General features: G+C 44.5%; 1 pseudogene; it reads right to left on the reverse strand.

Moving 5' to 3' along the window:
* Positions 1 to 13,827: 13,827 nt before the first annotated feature.
* Positions 13,828 to 16,077, reverse strand: LOC144753665 (protoheme IX farnesyltransferase, mitochondrial pseudogene; annotated as a pseudogene).
* Between the last annotated feature and the right edge of the window lie 6,001 nt (positions 16,078 to 22,078).

The following is a 22,078-nucleotide window of genomic DNA, read 5'->3' on the forward strand; positions in this document are numbered from 1 at the left end:
ATATCTGCCACTTTTGTGATAGCGTATCCCATCTGTCAAACTCTAAATAAGGCCATTTGACTAATCAATATCCACTACGCCCTGAAGTATATTCTGGATATTCATGAACTCTTTTGTAAATTTAAACGCCACTTAGTTGGCCTCACTGAGTGTTGCTACAGTATCTACATCAATCACCACTTTTGAGGATTTCTGATCTTTTCAAAATAAAATCATTCTCAAGAACTGAGGTATAATATAAGGGGCATGGGTAATCATAGCACATTCTCCATCACTACTGGCCTATGGTGATGAGTTTGCTGAATGGATTCCAGTGAAAATGTTTAATACATTAATTGCATGTATTCCCTACATTCATTACATCAAGGCACTGACTTTCACTTGTGCGTTTGCAACACTAGATTATCAAGGGAGTATTAAGGCAGTCCATGTTCTTTAACTATCACATGCAGGGAAGCTAAGCAGGACCCTGGAAGACTCCTAAGCAACATTTTTATTGCTTTTAACTGATAACGGCTACTGCATTCTTTATATGTTCTGATACCGGAAAGGAACTTTATGGGCTTGAACAATAAACTGCATTTTGTAGTACATAAAGAAGCACTACAGTTAGTAGTGCAAAAGACTTACCACAAAATTTAGTTCACTAACTCACGAGCTCTCTTATCTATTCTGTTAATTATATGGGGCTATCCCCACACATGTAAGTTTATAACTTAGTAATTAATGTGGGAGGGACCACAAGCAGTGGCTGATAATTGGGGAATGCTTACTACAAAATTGGGGGGGTTTAGGTAGGGGTCATGAAGGGTATGGGTAGGGACATGCCAATACAATTACCCACACACCAAAAGATAAAGCCATTGCTATTCAAAAACTACACTCATGACATTACTGCAAGGCAGAATACTGCAAAAGTGTTGTACATTTACTCCAGCATAGCCTTGGAACATCTAGCACCTTTCAAGGCCATCACAAACAAAGTCCTGTAGAAATAATAGAGCCAAGGACTTAATATAACATCCCATAGAAAATGATGTGCAATTAATTCTAATATTTTCACTATTAATTTAAATATATATCTGCAGATAATTATTTAAGTTCATGATCTACATTGACAAGAAGTAAAGGCCTCTCCCACGAGCCACCCTTGACTTAGGTTAGCATTTGAACCCTATGGGATAGACCGACCCTGACAGATTTCTGCTGACCACACCTACCCATACTAACCACCAACACTGACCACTTCAGTTTATGATCCCTTTTGACATTTCTGGTGTTGAGGCTTCCAGAATTGACATCCAAATTTGAGTTGTCAATAATTTCAGGGCAAGACCCCAAAATACAGAATAACATTTTCACAGGAGCTGACACCATCCATACAAATGTTTCTAAAACTGCAGTTTTAGAATTTTTTTTGTATATTTTGGTTCATGTTTCCCAATAGCTTAGAAACTAATAATTTGCATAAAAATGGCAAACTTATCAAGTACTACACCTTGTCATGACAAAATATCAAACAAAACTCAATGATTTATCAGATAACATATCGGGGGAATAGTTTCCTAAAAGGCCATCAGGACCTCTGAGAACACTGCAAGCGATGAGGAGAACAAAAAGTGATTTTTATGTGTTACCAGAACCCTGTAGCTTTTATAGGAACACCATCAAATGTTACAATTATTTACACTTAACGGCATGATTTTCTTTCTCTTTTTCTATGTTGCTCCTAAGAAATCAGTGGGAGGACATCATGACATTGAATGAAAGGTTTTGAAACTATTGTTATGCTTGAAATAAAACACACCACAAGTGCTAACTCCATACAGACTTTAGTGAGCATATACAATTCCTCCCACATTTTGATATGGTAGTTGTAAGGGGGGTGAGTTACACTCGCAATGCGACCTGCAGATAATTAATGTGGAGACACACACACTTCGGTGGGTTGGTCGGACCGGAAGTCCCGAGCTACCTCCGACCATTTATTTATACCCTTCTGGCCACGCCTGGCCAGAAGGTGATACATTTGTAATACGTAGTTCCAGCTGCGGCCGGAGCTACAAACACTAGAGCGCTACATTCCTTTCCAAGTTAGTCCGTGAAACAAATTGGCTTAGCATACAAAGTCTGCAAGTCTTTGACTGGGCCTAGGGTTCGGCCTGAGACTGTAATGTCGTCTTCCTCTTACCGGAGTGTTCTCAAGGCCCGTTCTTGGAGACTGTGTCGGTGATCCAGGGATCACGGTGGGGCAGGAGGATGCTGGACTGCCCAGTGGCGACCTCGGCGGCTCACCGACAGTGTCATGCCTCTCTGGAGTGCCGATCGGATGTTCTGTATTGACCGTTGCTGACGGGATTCGTTTAAACCATGACACGTTCCGTGTCACTTCCTCACATTTGCGTCGAACTGTCACTGCAGTGCCTCTGCTAGCTCTGACGGTCCACGGTTCGACTTCATACGGTGTTCTGAAGTTTCCCCCAGGTCTTCGGGCCCGGATGAGCACACGATCACCTGGGACCAGTACTCGGTTTTGGGCTCCCCTTTTCTTGCTTGCCTTGTCATTAGTCCTCTTCCGCCGAGCTTGGGTGCTGTCAGGATGATATGGCTCGGGTCTCCAGTTTTCTGCCATAGGAAGTAAATCACGTCTAGGTCCTGAAAACATAAGAGACCAGGGAGACCTTTGTGTGGTGCTGTGAGGGGTGCTTCTATACTCCCACAGGAACTTTTGAAGGGTGTCTTCCGGGTTGGTTCCTTCTACTGTTGATATTCTCAGCACTTTGTTGATGGTCCTCATGAATCTTTCTACTTCGCCGTTAGCCTGAGGCCATTGGGGCGTTATGCGGCGATGGTGAATTCCTAGTCTTTGCATGAACTCTTTGAAGTCACTCCCCTGAAAAGGGGGCCCATTGTCTGTTTTCAGTTGTTGTTGAGGAATTCTAAACATGGCAAATGTTTTGCTCAAGATGGGTTGCACGTTTGTGAAACTTGTAGACTGAGCTACTTCCACTATTGGGCATTTCGTGTAGCTGTCGACTAGAACAACTGTGATTCTCCCATCTGGGAAGCTGCCAAAGTCCAGACTAACCCACGACCACGGTGCTGGCGCAGGCTCTTCTGTGATAATTGGTGCATGGGCTTCAGTCCTCCCGGTTAACTGGCATGCTCAACAGTTCTGTACTATTGCGTCTACAGCGTTCTCCAGGTTCGGAAACCAAACCTTCTCCCGCATTCTGGCCTTCATCCTCCTAGTTAATGTAAATAACAAGGACCCCCCTGTGGAGAAAATCAATTCAAAATACAGGGAAATAGACAATGTAATCAACTTATTGGCATAATATAAACACAATGGAAGGGAGAAGTAGCACTAAGCAAACAGACTCAATAATTGTAAAAACCGATATCATTTAATAAATATCAGAATAATCACTTTAAAAACAATTAATAAAACAACATGAGTATAAATCAATAATACCAAAAATGAAGTAGACAACATTCATGTACAGCATATAACATACAAATTAAAAATATTATCACAGTGGCAATGTGAATTATTCGACGCGCGTTTCGGCGTTTATGGGGAACGCCTTCTTCAGGAGCCACAATTACTATCACGGCACTTGATCACCTGTTTCTTTCAATGTGTACCTATGCAAGTTGAATGCAGTATATGCAATCAACTAGGTGGCTGGCTATCCGTGTGGATTTTGTTTCAAGCTAGCAGATCGGGAACAAGATCAAATAGCCGCTGCCATATTCATCTAAGTTAGAAAAGCAAGTGGTTGAAGCTTGCCGTCGTGGACTAGCTATGAAGGTGTGTGTCACCACATCACACTTATATTTCGAAATCGTGGTTAGCTGATAATGGCCGTTATTGTTTCGGTGCCAGGCAAATAGTTGATGCTAGCCGTCGCGGTAAAAACACGGGAGGGTCTTTCACCACGTCACGTTGTTACGGAGGAAGGATACTCCGTTCCGAGTATGACAACCTGGGGGAGCCGCGCGAAGGATAACTGCTGGCATACCACAGCCGTTGAGAAAACAAATTGACCCGGTGTGCTAAAGCCCGTCGGAGGAAGGATATTCCGTTCCGTGTATAACAACCTGGGGGAGCCGCGTGAAGGATAACTGCTGGCGTCCCGCAGCCGTTGAGAAAACAATCCTCCTAGTGCCTTGATGGCCTTCATGGGCTAATACTGTCGCCTGTTCTTGTAGAGTTATTGGGATTATTACTCTTGAGCCTCTCAGTATGAGACCATTTTCTGCTATGCTGACCTCGTTGTGTACCTTCCAGAACTGGTTTAGTCGCACGTGGTCCTCCTCACTCCATCCGTGTATATATCGCAGGAAGCCCTCCCATGAGCCGGTATGTACAGCCTCTTCTACTCTCTTCAGGACGGCATCGTTGGCATATTGTTCTCTGATCTTGTCTGCTGACATGGCTTGAGGGCATGCTCCTTGTGACACCATGTTTACGAACTCTTCGGTGTGTCTTTCATGCTCTTCTTCATGTGCCTCTTCCTTGGCTGGGTGGCGCGATGTTGTACAGTGCTTTGCTTCCCTCCCGAGCTAGCACTCTAGATCTCACCATGTGTTCCAGGTTCTGGAGTTCTCTCTTGCCCTGTTGGCAGTTGGAGCTCTGGTCAGACAGGGAGCTGATCTACTAATCTCTGTGCTGCAAATAAAGCATATATCAAGCTTACCTCTAATTGTGGTCTTCAATACATTTACATCATTTGGCGACTTGGTCTGGAGAAGCGTCTGACCACTGTTCACTCCTGAATGCTGCAGCTTGAATCGGTTTCCAGAGAAGTAGAAGCGCATCAACTCCCTAAAGAACCCCGTAAGATCTACAGCGTGTACACGGAGTATTGCCTCCGTTTCTTCAGCGACAGCGACTTCCTGGTGAAAATTTGCGGATTTTTAGGTTGATTTCCTACTTTCGGCACAGTGTATGACGTCGTCTCTTCTAACGTCTGAAACTACGTTTCCTAGCAACTGGTCACCAACAGCCACGTCATCAGCCTACGTCCTCGGACTTCAGCAGCGTCACCAGAACCAGCTATCTTTGCCGGTGAGTCTCCTAGCGACGCTGTGTCACTGAGCGCTGAGCGCGTCTTCCTTTGCGCGCAGTCTCACGCTGTAATCAACGTGAAGCGTCTGACGTGTCACGCACACGCACGACATTGTCGGCCATCTTGGTGCCGTTACCCTGGTTACACGGCAACAAATACAGGAACGTAGCACACTCGCCCAGCGCACATTAAACGGAAAATAAAAAGAGAACGTCATTTCAATTGCCGGAGTGCACATAGCGCTTGCGTGGTAACGCACATTTCAGCCTGAAAGCTCATCATTGCACAGATACTTGTTTTGACATCGTTGGATACGCCCGTAATAAACTAGTAAGCATCAACAATCTACCACAATTCACTTGTAATAACAGTAACTATTTAACGATATAACTTAATTTTGCCCTGCTGTGTGGTATACTTATTTTGTGGATCAATTGATAACTCTCTAAAGAGATGGCCCAATCGATCAATGTTGCTCTTCCTCCTCAATTTCTGTCAGAGCCAGGTAATCCTCACATACCTTGGGAGGATTGGATAGTCATGTTCCATAACTATATTGAAGCCCTAGATGGGGAAGACTATTCACTCAAGCGAAAGAAAGCACTGTTAATGACCACGTTGGGTAAAGAGGGGCAACGCTTGTTCAGATATCTTCCACAAGTTCTACCTGCAGGGTCTCAAGCTGATTTTGACGAGTTTAAAGAGGCAGTATCAAGATTAGAAACTCGCTTTGGTAAAGAGGAGAATCTCATATTGCAGAGATATAAGTTTTATAAGAACAAACAGTTAGCTGAAGAGAGTATTGACGAGTTTGTGGCAAGACTACGAGAGTTGTCGATTAAGTGTAACTTTGGCCAGATGGCAGATGAACTAATAAGAGATCAATTAGTTGTTCAAGCCAACAACAGAAAAGTGCAAGAACGTTTGTGGGCAGCTAAGAACCCGACATTGAAAGTCGCCATAGAATTGGCCAAAGTAGTAGAAGAGAGCGAAAAGTGTATGAGGGAACTACAAAAAAGTGGATTGGAATCCAAAGTGGCTGAAGTCTCTCACAAGAATTCTATTAGCGACAATAGCGATGATGAATCTGCTGCCATTGCAATCGTCAGGAAGAAAGGCTACATTCTTCAGAAAAAGAATGTGCCACAGACATCTTATATCAAGAACAACCAGAAAACATGTTCAAGATGTGGTAGCTTTTCTCATCCTTCAGATGGAAAATTTTGTTTTGCTAACAACAAAGAGTGCCTACGATGTGGCAAAACAGGACATTTTGCTAAAATGTGTAGGAATAAGAATAACTCAAAAGTTACAGTTGTTAATGAGTGTGATTCTCTGAGACGTGATGTTAACAAATTATTAGTCTTGACTGACACAGTGTGCATGTGTGACAACCAGAGGAGTAATCCTTTCAAAGATGATTTTATTATTGACGGAGAAATTGTTACACTCATGGTCGATACCGGTTCAAAGTGGACCATAATTCCCACTTCTTTGATGGAAAAGGTATGGGGAAAAAGAACCCTGGAAACGTGTGATATTTTCCCGTCTGGCTACCAGGGTGAGAGAATTAACATGCTGGGTTTCTTTGAAGCGGAAATTGTTTTCAAAGGCAGATCGGCATATGGGAAGATATATATATCAGCAGATGGGCCAGCTATTCTAGGCCGTCATCAACAATACGATCTGCACATTGTAGTTGATCCCAGGTCCAATAACCCTGTTTCAATTGTCGAGACCTCATCTGTGGAAGATATATTGGTCAGATTTAAAAATGTGTTTAGGGACCAGCTAGGTGAGCTTATTGGATACTCTCATCGCATAATCCTTAAGGATGGCAGCTCACCTTTTTTAGTAAGTTGGACCTTAAACACGCCTACCACCAAATATGTCTTGATGATAACTCAAAGCATTTAAGCGCTTTTATTACCAGCGAAGGCACATTCCAATTCACCAGACTACCTTTTGGACTAGTCTCAGCTGCTAGTGTATTCCAGAGGCTTGTCTCTGAAGTTTTTAAGGGTCTTGATAAAGTACTGTTTTTTCAAGACGACATCTTGATTTATGGTAGTTCACTACAGGAACACAACAAAATCTTGCACGATGTGTTACTCAGGGTAGATGAGGCTGGATTGACCTTAAGAAAAGAGAAGTGTGCCTTCCTATTGAGAGAGATAGAATATTTAGGTTTTTGTTTGTCAGAAGAGGGCATTAAACCCAAAAAGAATCTAATTGAAGCTATTGAACTAGCGCCTTCCCCGGTTGATAAGGATCAACTTCGATCCTTTATGGGCTTGATTGAGTTCTACTCGAAATTTGTAAGGGATTTTTCTTCCAAGACAGCTTCCCTTAGATCTTTACTTAAAAAGGGTGTCAAGTTCAGTTGGACCACAGAACATGAGTCCTGTTTTCAACTGATTAAAAAGGAACTCAAATCCGCAAATGTCCTCACCCCTTTTGACACTACTCGGTCCTCCATCTTGATGGTGGACGCTAGTGCCATTGGTCTGGGCGCAGTTCTTTTACAGAGACATGGTGGTGTTGAAAAAACAATTGCATTCGCATCTAGACCCTTGTCCTCTTCCGAGTCAAACTACTCAGTGATAGAACGTGAGGCACTTGCCGCGGTCTGGGGTACGAGCTACTTCCGGACCTATTTGTGGGGCTATAAGTTTGTTTTACGTACCGACCACAAACCCCTTGTTAACGTTCTAGCCCCTGGTGGTGCTGGTAAGGGTTCTCCGAGGTTAGCGAGACTAGCCTCTCGTTTGCAAGACTTTCAGTGCGAGATAGAATTTATTCATGGGTGGAAAAACATCCAAGCTGATTGTCTATCTAGGCTACCCATGCCTTGCACTGATCGTAGTTCTGATGTCAAGTCGGATGACCTTGCAGTTGCTGTTATGGAAGATGTCTTGTCAGTAAGTGGTGGTACTTTTTCCCGTGATGAGTGGTCCAAGGGCATGGAGGAGGATCTGACTTTGAAGGCCGTTATCAGTCTCATATCAAGTGGTACTAGGAGGGAAAGCACAGTCAGTCCTTCCGTCAGACCCTTCCTGAAAATTTTGGATGAATTCTCCTTAGAGGGAAAGGATGTTCTAATGCGGGGTGATCGCTTTGTCCCCCCTAGTTCGTTAAGAAAGAGAATTCTGGACTTGGCCCACGAGGGTCATTTAGGTCAAAGTCTTACACAACGCCGTGTCAAACAGAACTTTTGGTGGCCCTCTATGGATAGTGAGGCTGTAGATTGCGTGTTAAAGTGTAGCTTCTGCAAGGAGGGTGAGAAGCCACTCAAGATTCTAGGCTCCCAGTCCACTCACAAGATTCTCTTTGAGAATACGCCCTGGCATAGTGTCTGTATAGATTTTATAGGCCCCATGAACGAGCTTCCCAATGATCACCGCTTCGCAATTGTTCTTATTGACTGTTTTTCAAAGTGGTTGTGTGTACAGTTTGTAAAGGAGATTACCACCGATGCTACCATTAAGTTTTTGAGGAGCATATTTAACAATGAAGGGTACCCCTCTGTCCTCATTTCAGACAATGGTACTCAACTCACCTCCTCAAAAATGGTTTCCTTTGTTAATGATTGTGGTATCAAACATCAGAAGACGAGTCTTTATAATCCACAAGGCAATGGACTCTGTGAGAGGGTGAATCGCCTTGTTAAGGGCGTGATTCAAATGTTTGTGGAGTCTGGCTGTTTCTCTGATGAGCGTGTCCAAGAACTGGTCTGGGCTTATCGCTCCACACCCCACAAGTCTGGTGAAAAGTCTCCCTTTGAGCTTATGCGTGGTCGCACACCAGTGAGTAAGTTGACCCCTTCTTGGCTGAATTCTAGTAGTGATGTTCCCTTTACCCATGGCAGTGCTTCCTTGCCCATCTCCGTGGGTGACTTAGTCAAGGTTAAGCCTGGTAGATTTACCAAGGGTCTTGGCAAATTTAGAGGTCCCTACAAAGTCAAGAAAGTTTTTCCCAACTTCATCTTACTGGCCAATGGTGAAAGTTGGAATTACCGGAGGGTAGCTCTCTACCAGAAATGTAAAGACTCCTCTTCTGATGACCTCACTCCTGCCAAAGGGGATGGTTGTAATGGTTATTTATTGTCCTCTGGTAATTCCTCATCTCTTATTCCCTTGTCAACCAGTCGGGGGGAGGTGGGTGGTGGTGATGCCTCCACTTCCTTGTGTACCCATCATAGTAGTTCTGTGATTGATTCCGGTTCTACTTCTCTTGCTTCTTCATCTGTACCTTATACTCCTACTCTTTCTTCCTTTTCCCTACCTGATGTCCGATCAAGGAGCTCTCGCTCCCGCCACCCTCCTGTATATTTGAATGACTATGTTCATTAATGTTTCTTTCTTCTGTGTTCCTGTGTTTTCTTCCCTCGCAAGGAAGGGAGATATGTTGTACAGTGCTTTGCTTCCCTCCCGAGCTAGCACTCTAGATCTCACCATGTGTTCCAGGTTCTGGAGTTCTCTCTTGCCCTGTTGGCAGTTGGAGCTCTGGTCAGACAGGGAGCTGATCTACTAATCTCTGTGCTGCAAATAAAGCATATATCAAGCTTACCTCTTCTTGTGGTCTTCAATACATTTACATCACGCGACAGGAAGTCTGCTGGGTTTTTAGCTCCTGGTCTGTACACAAGGTCCATTTGGTACTGTTGAATTTGGATCGCCCATCTCTCAATTCGCGGTGGCGGGTGAGGTGCTGTGCCTTTAAACAGTGGAATGAGCGGTTGGTGGTCAGTCACCATTCTAAATGGGTGACCAGTTATATAGAGGTGGAAGTGGTTACACACCCATTTTACAGCAAGAGCTTCTCGTTCAATCTGAGAGTATCGTGCTTCGGTGGCGGTGAGTGCTTTGCTCGCGAATGCTAGTGGCGCCCACACTCCTGGTTCTGTTTCCTGAGTGAGGAGGGCTCCTAACCCGACTGGGCTGGCGTCTACCAGTATTTCGGTGGGCTTGGACGTGTTGAAATAGGCCATGGTTGTGTCATCTAGTAGTTCATTTTTGACTTTCGTGAATGCTTCTTCCTTGGTTTCTGTCCATTTCCACTGGCTCTCTCTCTTGGTTAAGTTTCGTAGCGGCTCAGCAATGGTGGCCAGATTTGGAATGAACCTTGTACAGTATTGTGCCATATCCATGAAGCTCCTCACTTCCGAGGCTGTGGTCGGTGCGGGGGCATGCTTTATGGCTTGTGACTTCCTGGGATCGACTTGAACTCCATCGGAGTTGAATACGTAGCCAAAGAACTCTATTTATTTTTTAAAGAACTTGCATTTCTCCTTATGCAACGTTACTCCATGTTCGGCTAATCTCTTGAGGGTGGACCTTAAACGCTGGTGATGTTCCTCACTGGTCTTGGAGTGTATTAGGATGTCATCGCTTACGTTTAGTACTCCTTGCCAGATAGTATCTCCCGGATGGTGTTCTGGAAGATTTCCGCCGCTGAGGAAATCCCGAAGTTTAGCCTCTTATACCTTCTAAGACCAAGGTGGGTTGAGAATGTCGTTATGTACCTACTTTCTTCAGCTAGTCAGAGTTGGTGGTACCCAGCGTTTAGGTCCAATTTGGAGAACCACTGAGCTCCATTCAGGTCCGTGAGTATGTCATCTACTGTAGGTGTTATATGTCTTTCTCTCTTTATCGCCTTGTTGGGTATCCGCATGTCAATGCAGATCCTGATTTTTCCTGGTTGCCGGGGCTTCTCCGCTTTCACCATGGGCGACACCCACGGCGTCGGGCCAGTGACTTTTTCTATTACTCCTTGTTTCTCGAGTTGTGTGAGTTCTTGTTCAACTGCGTCTCTTAGGTGAAATGGAACTCTCCGGTGTTTCAGAGCTATTGGCTGGATGGCTTTGTCAATATGCAGTCTGACAGGTGGACGTTTGATTGTGCCTAGGCCTTTGAATAATGACGGATACAGTTGTAGTATATCTTCTGTCTGTATTGTCTTGACGGCGTTGGCGAATGCCACTAGGTTGAGGTCTTCTGCCGTGTGGCTCCCTACTAGAAGGTCTGCTTCCTTATCGATCACGTGAAATTTTGTTGTTACCTCACGGTCTTCCGCCTTAACATGTACCTGCATTTTCCCCCGTAGAGGTAATGGAGTTTGGCTGCCGTATGTCATTATTTTGATTTTTGATGGCGTTAACTGTGGTCTAGGGTTGAGGCTTTTTTAGTGCTGTATGCCCATCACATTCACTGTGGCACCGGTATCTATGACCCCGGTGACTTCTGACCCATCAATTTGTATTTGGTACTTCGGTTGTGGCCTTCGGCTTCTCTTCAGGTCCTTTGTGAAGGACACGAAGTAGCACTCGCCTTCGTCGTCCGTCGAGGAGTCGTCTAGCCGTGCGTGGCGGTGTTGTCTGGACGTCATGGGTCTTGGTTGCTGAGTTTCTTCCAGACTAAGCTGTCTGATTGCCCCTGTTGCGGTTCGTCTTCCTGTTGTGCTTCTTCCGCGGAATCCTCCTCTGCACACGCTGGCAAAATGGTTTGGTATTCCGCACTTTGAGCAGGTCTTTCCTCTTGCAGGACAGCCATCTTGGCTATGTTCATCGCGTCCGCAGTAGCCGCAAGGTGTTCGTCTGGGGGTTCTGGTCGGCCACCTTCCACGTCCACCCCTGCTTGAGGCGCGGACGGCATCCACCCTTTCTGTTTTTACAATGGCACCTGCTTCTGCCTGAGGAGTCATGGAGGCCTCCATGGCTGTAGATCGGACGTCAGACAACTCGTGCGAGCATGAGTATTTCTTCTAGTGTGATGTTGGATTGGCGCAGTATCAGTGTCCTCAGAGTCTTATTCCTGCATCCTTGAATGATTTGTGCCGTGACTTCCTTTGTGTGATCATCTTTGGTACACGTGCTCACAAGTTCTCTCAGTCGGGCATGAAAAGCATCCATCGTCTCACCTTCTCTTTGTCTAGATTGTCTAAATCTGAACCGCTCATAGTGTGGGTTGAGCTGAGGGTCAAAATGTGCGTTGAGCGCTCGCACGGCGGCATCATAGTCATTGGCATTGCCGGTGTCTGGAAGGTGAGAGAAACGTTTATATAATTCAGTACCTCCGAAATGCAGTAGCAGAGAACGTTTGACTGTATTACAAGTTTCACGGGTAGCTATGAAGTAGTTGTTTAATTGCCCGATCCAAACTGCCCATCTCGGCGCTGCTGTGGATGGTTCGATTAGCTCACTAAACGGTGGGAGTGCTTGAATCTGTAGGTGAGCTGATGGGTGTGTAGGTTGTGCCGAGGGCGCTGCTTGCTGCTGTGCTGCTGGTTGTTGCTGTACCACCTGTTGGGGCGCCGCTTGCTGTTGTGCTGGTGGTTGCGGCGCTGGCTGCTGGTTTTGGTTCGACATTGTGTGAGTGTTAACTCCACGCTTGATGTGTGTCTGGGGTGTTGAAGAACTTTTGGGTTGTTGACTCCCCTGTTGTCTGTTCCACAGTATCTGGTGACCTTTTGTGTCGGTGGTGTGTTGTCTTTATTGTGTACTTGTCCACTTTTGCACTTATAAGAAAAGTTTATTTATCACTTTTTTTTAACTTGCCAATGCTTGTTTGCAACAACACTGTCCTTTATTTTTTCTTGCTGTGTTTCCGACGTGTTTGGTTGTTGGGCGCGTCGTCAGCGACTGTACTGCACTGTTTCTGGTGAGTCTGGGGTCAGTCGTGAGCTCCTGCCGCTCTGTGCAGTCTTTTCCACACACGCGTCTTCTCCGGACGCTCCTGTCGGGCCTTCTGCTTGTTGCGCATGCGCGGCCGACGCGTCTGGGCCCTTCTACAAGCACGCGTGCAGCCGGAGATCCAGGCCTTTCTGTGCTTGCTCTGCGCCTTGCCTGTGTCCCTACGCAGCTCAGGCCTCACGCTGCTCACCGGTGCGGCCGTAGATGATGTCGGACCTCCCGACTCCGCTTGGCCCTCATGACGGGCGAGTCACTCAGCGCTGGTCTCGCTTTTCATGCCGGTGCACTTGGAGCTTCTTACAGACGGCGGCTTGATCGCGATGGCGTCGCCGACCGTGTCCCCCGCTTGTCGCCAGTGTAAGGGGGGTGAGTTACACTCGCAATGCGACCTGCAAATAATTAATGTGGAGACACACACACTTCGGTGGGTTGGTCGGACCGGAAGTCCCGAGCGACCTCCGACCATTTATTTATACCCTTCTGGCCACACCTGGCCAGAAGGTGATACATTTGTAATACGTAGTTCCGGCTGCGGCCGGAGCTACAAACACTAGAGCGCTACAGTAGTGACTGGTGGGCTTGTTTAATATACGGATTTGGTCTCACCATTCATTTTAACTTGTGGCCGGTACTTAGCTTTAGTGTTGCGACCCATGCGTCACAAAAGCAACACCTCAGGTCTGTCCGAAACGATATAAGAATCACTGCTTTCATGCAAACCTAACCTGAATTCAACACCACACAAGGGCAGCAGGGAACGAGACACAGGATGTTCTAGAGATATGGGTCTGATGAAGCACAGGGTTTGAGATGGCCACAAAGAGGAGACAACTCCTTGATGTATGCAGACAGAGAATGAATATGTTTGCCAAGACATTACTAAACAAATCAAATTTGGATGTGCACATGACCTCCAGTCTGCAAGAGGGTCAACATCTTCATTGTTCAAAATCTATTTAGTGATCTATGGAAATTACACGGACGTCTCGTGCTGTTCTCAAGTGGTCGAATGTCCATGTGGCACTGGAGCGAGGGGGGGGGCCTGGGGGTGTGTGCGTGTGTGTGTGTGTGTATATATATATATATATATATGGCAAACAATGCAATAGATACTTACTGCTCTGTGGGGGATGGGGTCTACCCTTTATGTGTCGGTATTACAAATGACAGATGCCCCTCCCAATATTTGGCAGCAAAACTTGTATTTTAAACGTCTGTAGACCGAGCACGAGAGCGAGACAGAGCAAGAGAGACATGGAGAGGCCAAAGGGAGAGATACGAGAGCAACAGAGAGGACAGAGTGAAAGAGGAAAAGGATGGCATGGAAAAACAGAAGGGTGAAATGTACAAAGTGAGCGGCATTGAGAAAGGGGGGGAAATATGACAGAGCGAGCGCTGGAGACCCAGCCAGCAGGACTAAATAGAGAAGAGATGGGAGAGAGGTGTAGAGGAGAAAAGGGAAAAGTAATACTTAGCAAAGGTAACCGTTTATTGATGCACTGCATTGCCATGTGGACATTATGGAAACTAGTACAACTATGTTTTTTAGAAAATGTACGAATCCGGGGAGATATGGCATAATTTGCAAATATAAAGTGTTCCGGTGTACAAACATTCACATACGTGTGATACACGGGCACATACACAGACGTGCCCGACAGATCTGCGCTTCATCAATAACTGTGTGTTGCTTAACAACGCACATGTGCAGCAAGCCATGTGGTACTTTTGCTGCACATCACCCAGACCCCAGGCGCAACGAGTGAAGTGGAGCAACTTATAAACAAAAAATAACTTAATTTTTATCTTAAAAAATATGTTTTTTTGGTGTTTTTTTTAAAGGAGCCTTTAAAAAATGTACAGATGGTTCCTGTACAAGAGAACGGATGTGTTTGTCTTCGGGTAGGCGGCTTGACGGGAGGGGCCGCTGGTGTCACGGCGTGCTAGTAAGTCCTTCCTGTGGCCACGCTTCAGCTCGCCGGCGTTGCCACTGGTGACCCTGCCTTGCCCACCACAGACTTCTTGCACGTGAATATGAGCAGCAGGAGCATGGGCAGGTGCCAGAGGCTGCAGAAGCAGAGCCTGCGCGCGCTGGCGTGGTCCGCGTCCCGGTAGAACCGGAAGCCCAGGTAGGCGATGCAGAGGTTGACGGGCAACGAGATGATGGGGAATGTCCACGTGGTGACGTCGAGGGCTGGCGCCAGCGTGGAGAGCCCGATGAGGGCCAGGCAGTGGCGCAGAGCCACTCGCCGGCAGAGGCCTGGGTTGGTGACGGACATCATGCAGTATCCCACACGGGAGTAATCCTCGCGCAGGTTCAAGCTCAAGGCGTTGAAGTGAGGGAACTGCCAGGAGTAGAGGATGCCGCCGAGCAGCAAGGCGCCAGCATCGAGGCTGCCAGTAGCTGAAGTCCAGCCCATGACTGGTGGGATGGCTCCAACAACTGCACCTATCCACGTGTTGGTGATGCTGATCCGCTTCATTGGGGTGTAACAGCATGTGTACAAGAGGATGTTGAAGGCCCCCAAGAACCCAGTGAGTGGGTTGACACCAAACGTCAGCAGAGTGATCCCGGGTACAGCACAGGCAATGGCGAAGGAGACGGCATGCAGCGAGCTGATCTGTCCTCGCACCAGAGGCCTGTTCTTCGTTCTGTTCATGTTGAAGTCAAATGGAACCTCGAAGTACTGATTGATGCTGTTAGCAGCGCAGGAAGCCAAGGCAGTTCCAAGGGAGGTGAACAGGAAGCAGGTCGGGTCAAAGGGCACCGGGGCCATGGCATAGCCCGCTGCAGCAGTGGTCACCACCAGGGCTGTGAGTTTAAGTTTGAACAGTCGTCCCAAAATATCTGATAAACTTCCGGGTTCAATTTTCATCTCCTTCCACTGCTTCTCTTCTTTGGACTCGTGGTGAGCCGTGGAGATGTCGAGGGATGCAGCCTCATGTTTCTTATCTTCATCAGTGCTATTTCTAGACAAACACTCAGATGGAATTGGACTAACTGAGGAAACTGGCTCGATCTCATGGAGGACTCTGCTTTCTGGAACCGAGGATTTTTCAATGAGAGGATTTACTTGCTGGTGCAAGTTCCTTAACTGCATTACATACTTGCGATTGAGAAGGCGGAAGTGTTGTAAAGAAATATGCCTTTTACTGGCCAGGCTGCACATGTGAAGGAGCCTGCACGGTGCCTGCTGCAACATGGTCGAACTCTCAAGGTGCCCAACACATAATCGAACCCAACCTGCAGCTAAGCGACCCCCGCTCATCTGCATAGCCTCAAAGTTGCAGCCTCGTCTTTCAGTCTATGTTCTCCTTTAGTTATAAAAGGTATATTAATGTAAAGATTTAAACTTTTATAATTGAAAATAAATCATTTATTTAAAACAATTACATTATACATTGATACTGTTAAATAAAAATGTTGAATTCATTTAAAATAATTAAACACATTGCATAAATATATTTACCATGGGCCTTATTATTATTATTATTTCGGAGCCTCATCACGGTTTCAGCTCTAACTGCCGTATTACAATGTGTGTGGGTCGAAACTATAACTGGGCGGTCTAGCAGCGAAGAGGTTAATACACATTTAATTTGATGAGTTAAATTCATTTACAATTTTATTTCAAATTAAAATATTTTTAACATTTTGTTAGTACAAAAATAATAAACTGTACTACTTCTCCCAACACTTTCCCAAAGCAAGACCATCTCCATATAGGCGGGGATCTTCACCTCAGTGGTGAAGATCTTTGACTCGATGGTGGTGATCTCTGCTCCAGTGGAGGAGATCTCCAACTGGACAACTTTTTCGCAAACTGCATTTCATAGTAAGTAAAGTAGTTAGTGTAACTTTCTTATCACAATATGCAGTTGTCAGAATGCCAGGTGGAAAGCTTCACCTCCACTTCTCCTATGTTTTCTTTGGGGAGATCTATGCACTTGGATGTTTACTACTGAGAAGTAAATGAGCTAGAAACTATGGGGGATATTCACAAGGACTCAGCTCCAAATTATCCCCACCCTAACACAACAAATGTGGAGTTAGAATTAACACCCAAGTCACAAGCTGGTGCAAACTGCAGACATCGCCTGTATTCACGCGATAACTGCCCCAAAATGTATCACCACTGTGGACACCACCAACTAACCCTAATGAGATGCAGAGTAGTTCAGTTCATAAGTCTTTATTTTGATAATAAAATCATAAAAGAGAGAAGTCAACGACATTCGATACAAAATTCTTATCAAAAAGTCAATCTTTACAGACAATTTTTAAAAGGGATATTAAACAATGTAAAAAAGACTTATAACAGTACAGAAAAAGCTAAGACAATATAAAAGTACATTGACAACAATTCCTTAAAAAAAATCATTTCAAAGAGAAAATCATTTCAAGGTTCGGATACATTTAATTTCCTAGTTCGAATAACCCATGCCCACCCAAGAAATTTGGCAAGGGCTACCACAACCAGCTCAGAGGTATTTGTTCGGAATATCTTCAGGGCTTCAGTACTCCCTTTAATTCCTAAACTGCAACAGGTCGGCCTGCGCCATTTCAGTCTGGGTACATGGTACGCTGGGCATGCGAAAAGGAAGTGGCCCATGCTCTCCGATTGAGTTGGACAGAAGGGACAATGATCACAAGAATTAGCAAACCACTTCGATGTAAAGGAATTAATGGGTAAGGATCCGACACGGAATTGATGGTATAATTTCCGGTCAAGGGTCTTTGTGATCACATCCCTATAGGTTTCCAAGGAGGGGGTCACTTTAAGGGTCAAGAAGAGGCCAGTTAGGCTGATGGAATCGTCTGACTGGACTACAAGAGAATGTTTAACTGAGGCCCAATACATATCTTTGAGGTCCTGTTTGGAGGGGAACAAAGAAGTCCCCGGACAGAACCATAACTGATTGAGGCCCATCTCTTCTAAAACCGTTTTCACTTCCCTGAGCCATGCAATTTGTGAAGCTCCCAATGTTGATTTTATCTCGGCAAGTTCGCTGGCGAATAAGCTGAGATCTGGAGAAGTCCAGATCCGTCGCCACAGGGCCACCGAACGATACCGTGCTAACTCTTTGATGGGTTTAACGCCCAGATCTTGTAGCAGTGGTTTCGTGGGTGTGGATTGGGGAGGCTTATCAGATTCCGCAAAAAATTATTTTGGACTTTGGTCAAAAGAATTAAATCTTTATAACCCCAGAGGTCAGCACCATACAGAATGGCAGCATTGATTTTGGCATCATAAATCTTAAATACTGGAGCAATACGTTTAGTATGGGATTTCTTATGCTCCTGAATTAAGCAACCAGTGAGGCGTGCAAATTTTAAGTATAGAGCCTCAATCTGGGGTTTCCAAGTGAGGCGGTAATCTAAAGTCACACCCAAGTAACTCATTACCTCGACTTGTTCAACACTATCACCATTCAAACTAACTGTGCTTTTAATGGGACGCTTTTTACTAAAGACCATAAATTTGGTCTTGTTAATGTTGATTTGTAAGTCATTAGCCCTGCAGAATTCATCAAATCTATTGAGTGCGGTCTGTAGCCCTTTTCGAGTTTTAGAAAGGAGCAACGTATTGTCGGCAAAAATAAGCATCGGATACTTGGTTCCTCCCAAACTAGGTGCATCTGTTGGGGTGTTAGCAAAGAACGCCACTACTTAATTGATGAACAGGAGGAAAAGGGTAGGGGCCAGCACACAGCCCTGCCGGACTCCACGTGTAACTGGAAAGCTGGCAGTCACCTGCCCTTGCTTCCCCCATCTCACCCTTGCAAAATTGCCGTCATGTAATCTGATTACTAAATTCAGAAGATCAGACGGCATGCCCATAGAGTTTAAAGCATTCCACATTTTACCCCTGGGCACCAGGTCGAAGGCCGACTTAAGATCCACAAAGGCGGCATAAATCGCTCCTCCACCTATCTGGACAAACTTCCAGTACAACATGGTTAACCTGAAGACCTGATCTATTGTACTGGTTCCAGATCTAAATCCGGCTTGCATGGGTGATAAAATGTTAGCCTGATCCATCCACCCCTGGATTCTTACAAGGATCATCCTAGCAGTTATTTTTTGAATTGTGTCGATCAAACTGATCGGGCGGTAATTACCTGGGGCCGAACGGTCACCTTTTTTAAAAATGGGTAAAATCTCCGCCCCTTTCCAGGAGACCGGAATCCTTGCCCCTTTGGCAATAGCATTGATAAGCATAGTTATATAAGGGACCCAGATATGTGGATTACTTTTAAAAAGATCTGCCGGTATTACGTCCATTCCTGGAGCTTTCCCTGACTGCACCATACCAAGGGCTGACTCTGCCTCTGAATAGGTGAAAATTAGGGAAGGACATGAGTTATCAGATGGAATATCCAACTTCATATACTCAGTAGATTGCTCGGGGATTATAGCCCTAAACTGGGAAGAGTAAAAAGTTACCCAGTCAGCTGGGGAGACATGGTTATCTGGAATTCTGGAATCCGGGTTAAGACCCCACTTAACGGTTTCCCAAAACCTAATATGATTAGATGACTGGCACGCCATATGGAGCTCTAACCAGAGCTGCTCATCCCATTCTTTCTTACCGGTCCATTGTACTCTTTTGTATAACTGGCGCGCTGTTTTAATGTCACTAATGACACGAGTTTTAATCGCCTTAATCAGACCACCATGTGCCTCCCTACAACTCTTGTTGTACCATGTATGTTGGTGTTCTAAAACCTTATCCTTCTTTAGTTTGCAGAGTAGTTGTTCCCGTGCAAAAACATACAAAAAATCCACAACACTACTTTCACAACGAAATGCAAGAACCGCAATGCCAAACAAAAACAGGCGATAAGCTGCGGTAGCAGCAGGAAAGTAACACCTGCCCATTGCTGGTGTAAAGCAGGATCACTACCTGCAGCAGGAAAGGGAGCCCAGCCAAGAGCCAGACCAGAAGTCCCACAGTCCCACAGATGCCAATGATCATGCAACACGGATACCCATGAGGGCCACAACGGTATACTGTCAAAATATCAAGTTAAAAATATAGAATTGTATTCATATCGAGTTAAAAATATAGAATGGACTAAATATCGAATGGACAGAATACAGACAACAAAAATATTGAATGTAATGGACAAAATATCGAATGGACAGAATACAGACAACAAAAATATCGATTTTAAAGTAAGTAAGTTAATATCGATTTACATAAATAAAGAAAGTCAAAATATCGAAGTGTATAATATAGATGTTAAATATATCGATTTTTTTATATCAAATTGTTTATTTTTTTATGTTAGTATATGTGTGAAAAGTGTATATTTATTTTATAATTTAATTTAAGTAATGAATTTTATGGTATTTAATTTTTGTGTAATTTAATTCTGTAGCGGGTTGTGGGGTTATAGGGGAATAGGGTGGGAAGTAATTTAATTATATTTGATTAAATGTTTTAATGTATTTATTGGTATTTATCTTGAATGAATGGTTAATTAATTTTTAGTTGGTAATTAATTAATTTATAATTGGAAATTACTTTTTGTTAATTGATTAATTGATAATTAGGTTAATTTTGTTAATTTATTTACTGTAGCGGGTTGTGGGTTTATAGGGGAATAGAGTGGGAAGTAATTTAAGTGTAATTAAATACATCTTTGAATGTATTTATTGGTATTAGTTTTTAATTAATTGTTAATTATTTTTCAATTGCTAATTAATTAATTGTAAATTGGTAATTACTTTGTATTAATAGGTAATGATTTTTAATAAATATTTTTTATTTGTATTTTTAATTGATTAATTATTATATTATATTAAATTGGTAATTATTTTTAATTCATTTGTGATTGGTATTAATATATATTTTTTTAATTAATATATGACTATTTATTTTCCTTACTGTTGCACTCACTGGAGTGGGAATAGTAATTTTTACCCCTACACTATCCAAAGTTTTCCCTACTGTTGCACTCTCTGGAGTGGGAATAGTAATTTTTACCCCTACGCTATCCAACGCTTTCCCTACTGTTGCACTCACTGGAGTGGGAATAGTAATTTTTACCCGTACGCTATCCAACACTTTCCCTACTGTTGCACTCTCTGGAGTGGGAATAGTAATTTTTACCCCAACGCTATCCAACGATTTCCCTACTGTTGTACTCTCTGGAGTTGGAATAGTAATTTTTGCCCCCACGCTATCCAACGATTTCCCTACTGTTGCAGTCTCTGGAGTGGGAATAGTAATTTTTACCCGTACGCTATCCAACGCCTTCCCTACTGTTGCACTCTCTGGAATGGGAATAGTAATTTTTACCCTCCCTCTATACAACGCTTTCCCTACTGTTGCACTCTCCGGAGTGGGAATAGTAATCTTTACCCCTACGCTAGCCAACGCTTACCCTACTGTTGCACTCTCTGGAGTGGGAATCGTAATTTTTACCCCTATGCTATCCAACGCTTTCCCTACTGTTGCACTCACTGGAGTGAGAATAATAATTTTTAACCATACGCTATCCAACGCCTTCCCTACTGTTGCACTCTCCGGAGTGGGAATAGTAATTTTTACCCCTACGCTATCCAATGCTCTCCCTACTGTTGCACTCTCTGGAGTTGGGAATAGTAATTTTTACCCCTACGCTAGCCAACGCTATCCCTACTGTTGCACTCTCTGGAGTGGGAATAGTATTTTTTACCCTCAAGCTATCCAACGCTTTGCCTACTGTTGCACTCTCAGGAGTGGGAATAGTAATTTTTACCCCTACGCTATCCAACGCTTTCCCTACTGTTGCACTCTCTTGAGTGGGAATAGTAAGTTTTACCCCTATGCTATCCAACGCTTTCCCTACTGTTGCACTCACTGGAGTGAGAATAGTAATTTTTACCCGTACGCTATCCAACGCCTTCCCTACTGTTGCACTCTCTGGAGTGGGAATAGTAATGTTTACCCCTACGCTATCCAACGCTTTCCCTACTGTTGCACTCTCCGGAGTGGGAATTATCATTTTTACCCCTATGCTATCCAACGCTTTCCCTACTGTTGCACTCACTGGAGTGGGAATAGTAATTTGTACCCGTACGCTATCCAACGCTTTCCCTACTCTTGCACTCTCTGGAGTGGGAATAGTAATTTTTACCCGTACGCTATCCAATGCCTTCCCTACTGTTGCACTCTCTGGAGTGGGAATAGTAATTTTTACCCCTACGCTATCCAACGCTTTCCCTACTGATGCACTCTCTGGAGTGGGAATAGTCATTTTTACCCCTACACTATCCAACGATTTCCCTACTGTTGCACTCTCTGAGTGGGAATAGTAATTT

Source organism: Lissotriton helveticus, chromosome 5_1, assembly GCF_964261635.1.
Source record: "Lissotriton helveticus chromosome 5_1, aLisHel1.1, whole genome shotgun sequence".
In the NCBI taxonomy this organism is placed as follows: domain Eukaryota; kingdom Metazoa; phylum Chordata; class Amphibia; order Caudata; family Salamandridae; genus Lissotriton; species Lissotriton helveticus.